We start from the raw sequence: 10,771 nt of genomic DNA on the forward strand, positions 1-10,771 counted from the left end.
GTAAGTAACACGCAGTACACTTACAAGCAGTAGACAATAAGCAACAAGCAGTACGCAACAAGCAGTACGCAACAAGCAGTACGCAGCAAGCAGTACGCAGCAAGCAGTACGCAACAAGCAGAACGCAACAAGCAGTACGCAACAAGCAGTACGCAACAAGCAGTACGCAACAAGCAGTACGCAACAAGCAGTAAGCGACAAGCAGTATGCAGTACGCAACAAGCAGTATGCAGTACGCAACAAGCAGTATGCAGTACGCAACAAGCAGTACGCAACAAGCAGTACGCAACAAGCAGTAAGCGACAAGCAGTATGCAGTACGCAACAAGCAGTATGCAGTACGCAACAAGCAGTATGCAGTACGCAACAAGCAGTACGCAATAAGCAGTAAGCGACAAGCAGTATGCAGTATGCAACAAGCAGTAAGCGACAAGCAGTACGCAATAAGCAGTACGCAACAAGCAGTATGCAGTACGCAACAAGCAGTATGCAGTACGCAACAAGCAGTATGCAGTACGCAACAAGCAGTATGCAGTACGCAACAAGCAGTATGCAGTACGCAACAAGCAGTATGCAGTACGCAACAAGCAGTACGCAATAAGCAGTAAGCGACAAGCAGTATGCAGTATGCAACAAGCAGTAAGCGACAAGCAGTACGCAATAAGCAGTACGCAACAAGCAGTATGCAGTACGCAACAAGCAGTATGCAGTACGCAACAAGCAGTATGCAGTACGCAACAAGCAGTATGCAGTACGCAACAAGCAGTATGCAGTACGCAACAAGCAGTAAGCAACAAGCAGTACGCAACAAGCAGTACGCAATAAACAGTATGGAGTACGCAACAAGCAGTATGCAGTACGCAACAAGCAGTAAGCAACAAGCAGTACGCAACAAGCAGTACGCAACAAGCAGTATGCAGTACGCAACAAGCAGCAAGCGACAAGCAGTATGCAATAAGCAGTACGCAACATGCAGTACGCAACATGCAGTACGCAACAAGCAGTAAGCGACAAGCAGTACGCTATAAGCAGTACGCAGTACGCAACAAGCAGTATGCAGTACGCAACAAGCAGTAAGCAACAAGCAGTACGCAATAAACAGTATGGAGTACGCAACAAGCAGTATGCAGTACGCAACAAGCAGTATGCAGTACGCAACAAGCAGTAAGCAACAAGCAGTACGCAACAAGCAGTACGCAATAAACAGTATGGAGTACGCAACAAGCAGTATGCAGTACGCAACAAGCAGTAAGCGACAAGCAGTATGCAATAAGCAGTACGCAACATGCAGTACGCAACATGCAGTACGCAACATGCAGTAAGCAACATGCAGTACGCAACAAGCAGTAAGCAACATGCAGTAAGCAGTAATCAATCAGCAACTTGCAGTATGCAACATGCAGTAAGCAACATGCAGTACGCAACATGCAGTACGCAACATGCAGTAAGCAACATACAGTAAGCAACATGCAGTACGCAACATGCAGTAAGCAACATGCAGTACGCAACATGCAGTACGCAACATGCAGTACGCAGTAAGCAACATGCAGTAAGCAACATGCAGTAAGCAACATGCAGTACGCAACATGCAGTAAGCAACACGCAGTAAGCAATTAGCAGTACGCAGTATGCAGTACGCAGCAAGCAGTAAGCAACAAGCAGTACGCAACAAGCAGTACGCAATAAACAGTATGCAGTACGCAACAAGCAGTATGCAGTACGCAACAAGCAGTATGCAGTACACAACAAGCAGTAAGCGACAAGCAGTATGCAATAAGCAGTACGCAACAAGCAGTATGCAGTACGCAACAAGCAGTAAGCGACAAGCAGTATGCAATAAGCAGTACGCAACATGCAGTACGCAACATGCAGTACGCAACAAGCAGTACGCAACATGCAGTACGCAACAAGCAGTAAGCAACATGCAGTAAGCAGCATGCAGTACGCAAAATGCAGTACGCAACATGCAGTAAGCAATATGCAGTACGCAACATGCAGTACGCAACATGCAGTACGCAACATGCAGTAAGCAACATGCAGTAAGCAACATGCAGTAAGCAACATGCAGTACGCAACATGCAGTACGCAACATGCAGTAAGCAACATGCAGTAAGCAACATGCAGTACGCAACATGCAGTACGCAACATGCAGTACGCAGTAAGCAACATGCAGTAAGCAACATGCAGTACGCAACATGCAGTAAGCAACACGCAGTAAGCAATTAGCAGTACGCAACATGCAGTAGGCAACATGCAGTAAGCAACAAGCAGTAAGCAACAAGCAGTACGCAACATGCAGTAAGCAACATGCAGTAGGCAACATGCAGTAAGCAACAAGCAGTACGCAACATGCAGTAAGCAACATGCAGTAAGCAACATGCAGTACGCAACATGCAGTAAGCAACATGCAGTAAGCAACATGCAGTAAGCAACATGCAGTAAGCAACAAGCAGTACGCAACATGCAGTAAGCAACATGCAGTAAGCAACATGCAGTACGCAGTAAGCAACATGCAGTACGCAACATGCAGTACGCAACATGCAGTACGCAGTAAGCAACAAGCAGGACGCAGTAATCAATCAGCAACAAGCAGGACGCAGTAATCAATCAGCAACAAGCAGGACGCAGTAATCAATCAGCAACAAGCAGCACACAACAAGCAGCACGCAACAAGCAGTACACCACAAGCAGCACACAACAAGCAGTACACCACAAGCAGCACACAACAAGCAGTACACCACAAGCAGCACACAACAAGCAGCACACAACAAGCAGTACACCACAAGCAGCACACAACAAGCAGTACACCACAAGCAGCATGCACTCCTCAACAAGCAGGAAGCACTAGTCTGCTGAATAGTGTGTGAGATGCCAAAACAATTATTGTGGTATTCGAGGTGTGTGTGTTATTCGGTTGAAACTCACTCAAGCGCGTACATGAACACGCACGCACGCATGCAGGCACACACACACACACACACACACACACACACACACACACACACACACACACACACACACACACACACACACACACACACACACACACACACACACACACACACACACACACACACACACACCCCTGCTATAAGGAATAAGCTATGACTGGTTTGGCTTCATGACTGGCCTATTTTACAGGACAGGCAGAATAGAATGTTGAGAAAGAACAACATTCCACCGTAGAACCGGGTCACACTTAATCAACCTGATTCCCCTCGGAGAATAGAACGGTTGGAACTATAGAACGGTTGGAACTATAGAACGGTTGGAACTGTAGAACGGTTGGAACTATAGAACGGTTGGAACTATAGAACGGTTGGAACTATAGAACGGTTGGAACTGTAGAACGGTTGGAACTATAGAACGGTTGGAACTATAGAACGGTTGGAACTATAGAACGGTTGGAACTATAGAACGGTTGGAACTATAGAACGGTTGGAACTATAGAACGGTTGGAACTATAGAACGGTTGGAACTATAGAACGGTTGGAACTATAGAACGGTTGGAACTATAGAACGGTTGGAACTGTAGAACGGTTGGAACTATAGAACGGTTGGAACTGTAGAACGGTTGGAACTATAGAACGGTTGGAACTGTAGAACGGTTGGAACTATAGAACGGTTGGAACTATAGAACGGTTGGAACTATAGAACGGTTGGAACTGTAGAACGGTTGGAACTATAGAACGGTTGGAACTATAGAACGGTTGGAACTATAGAACGGTTGGAACTATAGAACGGTTGGAACTATAGAACGGTTGGAACTGTAGAACGGTTGGAACTATAGAACGGTTGGAACTATAGAACGGTTGGAACTATAGAACGGTTGGAACTATAGAACGGTTGGAACTGTAGAACGGTTGGAACTGTAGAACGGTTGGAACTGTAGAACGGTTGGAACTATAGAACGGTTGGAACTATAGAACGGTTGGAACTGTAGAACGGTTGGAACTATAGAACGGTTGGAACTATAGAACGGTTGGAACTGTAGAACGGTTGGAACTATAGAATGGTTGGAACTGTAGAACGGTTGGAACTATAGAACGGTTGGAACTATAGAACGGTTGGAACTATAGAACGGTTGGAACTGTAGAACGGTTGGAACTGTAGAACGGTTGGAACTATAGAACGGTTGGAACTGTAGAACGGTTGGAACTGTAGAACGGTTGGAACTATAGAACGGTTGGAACTATAGTACGGTTGGAACTGTAGAACGGTTGGAACTGTAGAACGGTTGGAACTATAGAACGGTTGGAACTGTGACACACCACGGATTCTAAAATAACTGTCCCCCTGAACCTACTTTGATAGAACACATTTAATATTGAAACACGTTTTTGATACAAGTTCACAACATGTCTTCCTCATTATTCTAAAACCCAACTGAGAATGTCAAGAATATCATTGTGCATATGTTCCTTTGTAAACAATAATTGCCTTTCTGGTCAAATAATAGTAGTATTGTGTTTAATACATTATAGTATAGGATCTGACACTTCTCTTCAACAGGAAAAATGAAAGACATTTTGTTCTTTGACCTTCAATATTAAACCATGTCAGTAGAGGGCAGTGCTGCCACTGTTTAACCAATCCAGACTCACTGTATTTATTTTATACTGATAACAAGTTCAAACAGGTGCCATTAATACAGGTAATGAGTGGAGGACAGAGGAGCCTCTTAAAGAAGAAGTTACAGGTCTGTGAGAGCCAGAAATCTTGCTTGTTTGTAGGTGACCAAATACTTATTTTCCACCATAATTTGCAAATAAATTCATTCAAAATCCTACAATGTGATTTTCTGGATTTTTTTCCTCATTTTGTCTGTCATAGTTGAAGTGTATGATGAACCTATGATGAAAATTACAGGCCTCTCTCATCTTTTTAAGGGGGAGAACTTGCACAATTGGTGGCTGACTAAATACTTTTTGTCAGTAGAGGGCAGTTTAACCAACTAATCAGTAGAGGGCTGTTTAACCAACTAATCAGTAGAGGGCAGTTTAACCAACTAATCAGTAGAGGGCTGTTTAACCAACTAATCAGTAGATGGCTGTTTAACCAACTAATCAGTAGAGGGCTGTTTAACCAACTAATCAGTAGAGGGCTGTTTAACCAACTAATCAGTAGAGGGCTGTTTAACCAAGCCAGACTCACTGTGTTATATCTGTCAGTGTCGGTCAGTGGTGTTCAGCTTCCACAGACCCAGTCTATGTGACATGATCTGAAACATGGTCTGACTCCAACATGGGGAGAGAGTTCACTACAGACAGGATATCAGCAGCTCTCAGCAGTTCTCAGGCGTCACAGTTAACTGTCTGTTGGAACTCCCCTCTCTCCAAACAATATATTCATGATAAAAACCAAACAGGTTTACTTTAAAAGAGGCATAGCAATTTCACCTTGAAAATCATGTGAGATATGATATCCTTTGCCTTGTTCATGACCAGAGTACTGTGGGGGTGATAGCCCCTATAATATATTGATTGATTGAAGCTCAATGTTAAATTAAAATCTCTGACACCAATCTCGATGAAAATGTGCAAATCAACTTGGAGGTACACAACACACTTCCCGCCTCTTGTCATGAGCTGTCTGTCCGTTACTGAGAAACAAAGCTGACATATAATTTGTCTTCATAGTGTTTTACACTTGTCTAATGACTTAGTGTTTCTCAGCAGTATTTGTATCAGGAGTTACTAAAATTGTTCTTGACAATCCACAGGGTTATGCATGTTTTTTTAAATGTTTAATCCCAGTGCTACCACACCTGATTCTACTACTCCGCTGTTCATCAAGGCCTCCGCTGTTCATCAAGGCCTCCGCTGTTCATCAAGGCCTCCGCTGTTCATCAAGGCCTCCGCTGTTCATCAAGGCCTCAGCTGTTCATTAAGGCCTCAGCTGTTCATCAAGGCCTCCGCTGTTCATCAAGACCTTAGCTGTTCATCAAGGCCTCAGCTGTTTATCAAGGCCTCAGCTGTTCATCAAGGCCTCAGCTGTTCATCAAGACCTCAGCTGTTCATCAAGACCCCCAGCTGTTCATCAAGGCCTCCGCTGTTCATCAAGGCCTCAGCTGTTCAGCAAGGCCTCAGCTGTTCATCAAGACCTTAGCTGTTCATCAAGGCCTCAGCTGTTTATCAAGGCCTCGGCTGTTTATCAAGGCCTCAGCTGTTCATCAAGACCTCAGCTGTTCATCAAGACCTCAGCTGTTCATCAAGGCCTCAGCTGTTCATCAAGACTTCAGCCGTTCATCAAGACTTCAGCCGTTCATTAAGACCTCAGCTGTTCATCAAGACCTCAGCTGTTCATCAAGACCTCAGCTGTTCATTAAGACCTCAGCTGTTCATCAAGACCTCAGCTGTTCAAGGCCATGTATAGTAGAATCAGGTGATGTAGAACTGGGCTTGAACAACAACAACAAAAAGCCTGTATAAACCTGTAGCTTGTCAAGAGCAGTTGTGGCCATCCCTGAATTGTATTTATAAAGTTGACTATATCTGACGAATGTACATTTGGTTGTAAATGTTATATTTAGTGATAACTCACCTTTTGTTTACAGGTAATGTAGTACTAGGCCTTTCTTCAGTAAACTTTAAAGGAGGGTACATGTTGATTATTTGTGTATTTTCCAGGAGCTCAATTGTCTTAATAAGAGAGATCTTGGGTTTCCAGTGGTTTCCAGTTGACTCCATATTGGTTTAAAATGGGTTTCTGTGTTTTCTTTTCTCTCAGGAGAATCAGCTGTTAAATATTAAATAAATACTAACAACTACGTTATTTCTGTTGCTATTTCACTCTATTGTTTACTTTGTTTTTTTTTCTTGTATTTCTGTATTATAATGTTGTAACAATAATAATATAATAATGTTCCATAATCACCTTCTAAAAAACATGGAAATTAAAAAACGAAAAAATGACGTTTTAAGTGAGAATATGCATTTGGTCTGAAGCCGATTTAAAAAAAAAATAAAGGAAATTCACATGAGCACCACAATGTCTATTCCACCCTCTACCAAGGTTATCCAGCACCACAATGTCTATTCCACCCTCTACCAAGGTTATCCAGCACCACAATGTCTATTCCACCCTCTACCAAGGTTTTACAGCACCACAATGTCTATTCCACCCTCTACCAAGGTTATCCAGTACCACAATGTCTATTCCACCCTCTACCAAGGTTATCCAGCACCACAATGTCTATTCCACCCTCTACCAAGGTTATCCAGCACCACAATGTCTATTCCACCCTCTACCAAGGTTATCCAGCACCACAATGTCTATTCCACCCTCTACCAAGGTTATCCAGCACCACAATGTCTATTCCACCCTCTACCAAGGTTATCCAGCACCACAATGTCTATTCCACCCTCTACCAAGGTTATCCAGCACCACAATGTCTATTCCACCCTCTACCAAGGTTATCCAGCACCACAATGTCTATTCCACCCTCTACCAAGGTTATCCAGCACCACAATGTCTATTCCACCCTCTACCAAGGTTATCCAGCACCACAATGTCTATTCCACCCTCGACCAAGGTTATCCAGCACCACAATGTCTATTCCACCCTCTACCAAGGTTATCCAGCACCACAATGTCTATTCCACCCTCGACCAAGGTTATCCAGCACCACAATGTCTATTCCACCCTCTACCAAGGTTATCCAGCACCACAATGTCTATTCCACCCTCTACCAAGGTTATCCAGCACCACAATGTCTATTCCACCCTCTACCAAGGTTATCCAGCACCACAATGTCTATTCCACCCTCTACCAAGGTTATCCAGCACCACAATGTCTATTCCACCCTCTACCAAGGTTATCCAGCACCACAATGTCTATTCCACCCTCTACCAAGGTTATCCAGCACCACAATGTCTATTCCACCCTCTACCAAGGTTATCCAGCACCACAATGTCTATTCCACCCTCTACCAAGGTTATCCAGCACCACAATGTCTATTCCACCCTCTACCAAGGTTATCCAGCACCACAATGTCTATTCCACCCTCTACCAAGGTTTTACAGCACCACAATGTCTATTCCACCCTCTACCAAGGTTATCCAGCACCACAATGTCTATTCCACCCTCGACCAAGGTTATCCAGCACCACAATGTCTATTCCACCCTCTACCAAGGTTATCCAGCACCACAATGTCTATTCCACCCTCTACCAAGGTTATCCAGCACCACAATGTCTATTCCACCCTCGACCAAGGTTTTACAGCACCACAATGTCTATTCCACCCTCTACCAAGGTTATCCAGCACCACAATGTCTATTCCACCCTCTACCAAGGTTATCCAGCACCACAATGTCTATTCCACCCTCTACCAAGGTTATCCAGCACCACAATGTCTATTCCACCCTCTACCAAGGTTATCCAGCACCACAATGTCTATTCCACCCTCTACCAAGGCTTTACAGCACCACAATGTCTATTCCACCCCTGCTCTACCAAGGTTATCCAGTACCACAATGTCTATTCCACCCCTGCTCTACCAAGGTTTTACAGCACCACAATGTCTATTCCACCCCTGCTCTACCAAGGCTTTACAGCACCACAATGTCTATTCCACCCTCTACCAAGGTTATCCAGCACCACAATGTCTATTCCACCCTCTACCAAGGCTTTACAGCACCACAATGTCTATTCCACCCCTGCTCTACCAAGGTTATCCAGTACCACAATGTCTATTCCACCCCTGCTCTACCAAGGTTTTACAGCACCACAATGTCTATTCCACCCCTGCTCTACCAAGGCTTTACAGCACCACAATGTCTATTCCACCCTCTACCAAGGTTATCCAGCACCACAATGTCTATTCCACCCTCTACCAAGGCTTTACAGCACCACAATGTCTATTCCACCCATGTTCTACCAAGGTTATCCAGCACCACAATGTCTATTCCACCCATGTTCTACCAAGGCTTTACAGCACCACAATGTCTATTCCACCCATGTTCTACCAAGGCTTTACAGCACCACAATGTCTATTCCACCCATGTTCTACCAAGGTTATCCAGTACCACAATGTCTATTCCACCCATGTTCTACCAAGGTTATCCAGCACCACAATGTCTATTCCACCCATGTTCTACCAAGGTTATCCAGTACCACAATGTCTATTCCACCCATGTTCTACCAAGGTTATCCAGTACCACAATGTCTATTCCACCCATGTTCTACCAAGGTTATCCAGTACCACAATGTCTATTCCACCCATGTTCTACCAAGGTTATCCAGCACCACAATGTCTATTCCACCCATGTTCTACCAAGGTTATCCAGCACCACAATGTCTATTCCACCCATGCTCTACCAAGGCTTTACAGCACACAGCTTTGACCTACTACAGTAGCAATGTTGGTATTGTACTTCAGACTAGACTGAACAAAAAATATAAACGCAACATGTAAAATGTTGGTCCCATGTTTCATGAGCTGAAATAAAAGATCCCAGAAATTTTCCATACACACAAAAAGCTTATTTCTCTCAAATTTAGTGCACAAATGTGTTTTACATCCCTGTTAGTGAGCATTTCTCCTTTGCCAAGATAATCCATCCACCTGACAGATGTGGCATGTCAAGAAGCTCATTAAACAGCATGATCATTACACAGGTGCACCTTGTGCTGAGGACAATAAAAGTCCACTCTAAAATGTGCAGTTTTGTCACACAACACAATGCCACAGATGTCTCAAGTTTTGAGGGAGCGTTCAACTGGCATGCTGACTGCAGGAATGTCCACCAGAGCTGTTGCCAGAGAATTGAATGTTCATTTCTCTACCTTAAGCCGCCTCCAACATCGTTTTAAATAATTTTGAAGTATGTCCAATCGGTATGTCCAATCCAACGTTGTGAACAGAGTGCTCCATGGTGGTGGGGTTATGGTAGGGGGCAGGCATAAGCTACAGACAACGAACACAATTGCATTTTATCGATGGCAATTTGAATGCTCAGAGATACCGGGACCAGACGCTGAGGCCCATTATCGTGCCGTTCATCTGCCGACATCACCTCATGTTTCAGCATGATAATGAACGGCCCCATGTCTCAAGGATCTGGACACAATTCCTGGAAGCTGAAAATGTCCAACTTCTTCCATGGCCTGCATAATCACCAGATATGTCACCCCACTGAGCATGTTTGGGATGCCCTGGATTGACGTGTAATGACAGCTTGTTCAAGTTCCCGCCAATATCCAGCAACTTCACACAGCCATTGAAGAGTGGGACAACATTCCACAATTGTTTTATATATTTTGTGAAGAATCCAATACATTACCTTGTATGAAGAACAAACCACATTATTGTGGAAGCACCACCTCTATGATCATGACTGAGACTGTTTGAGAAGGTTTGAATACTTAGCAACCTGCCTACACTTAGTTTGAAGTACAATAGACCGACATAGCTACTGTAGTAGGTCAAAGCTGTGTGCTGGAAAACCTTGGTGGTGCTCATGTGAATTTCCTTTATTTTTTCAGACCAATGCCTATACTCACTTAAAACTTAGTTTTTTTTTAGTTTTGAATAGTATAATCATTAAGCCTCACATCACGTAACAACACAAAGCAAAGTTCCCAAAGGAAACTTACTTACTTAGCTGCTCTTACTGTGTGTAATCTAATTCCACAATTTACACTAATGATCTATTCTGAAACCTAAGAGTTATTTTGTGACGTCAAAGCAATAAACTGAGCCATAATGTAACAGACTCAACAAAGGCCCTCTGTTAGGGCATACCTGTTGTTAATGAACCCTGATCATATAG

General features: G+C 43.8%; 1 protein-coding gene and 2 pseudogenes across 5 annotated transcripts in view; 2 read left to right on the forward strand and 1 right to left on the reverse strand.

The window, feature by feature from the left end:
- Nucleotides 1-10,771, reverse strand: part of LOC110524941 (protein Shroom3) — a 147,179-nt gene that overhangs the window by 12,143 nt on the left and 124,265 nt on the right. The gene's annotated exons all lie outside the window — the stretch shown is intronic.
- On the forward strand, nt 571-1,251 carry LOC149983156 (uncharacterized; annotated as a pseudogene).
- LOC149983157 (uncharacterized) lies at nt 1,299-1,919 on the forward strand (annotated as a pseudogene).

Source organism: Oncorhynchus mykiss, chromosome 5 (genome assembly GCF_057628025.1).
Source record: "Oncorhynchus mykiss isolate SJ-2025 chromosome 5, ASM5762802v1, whole genome shotgun sequence".
In the NCBI taxonomy this organism is placed as follows: domain Eukaryota; kingdom Metazoa; phylum Chordata; class Actinopteri; order Salmoniformes; family Salmonidae; genus Oncorhynchus; species Oncorhynchus mykiss.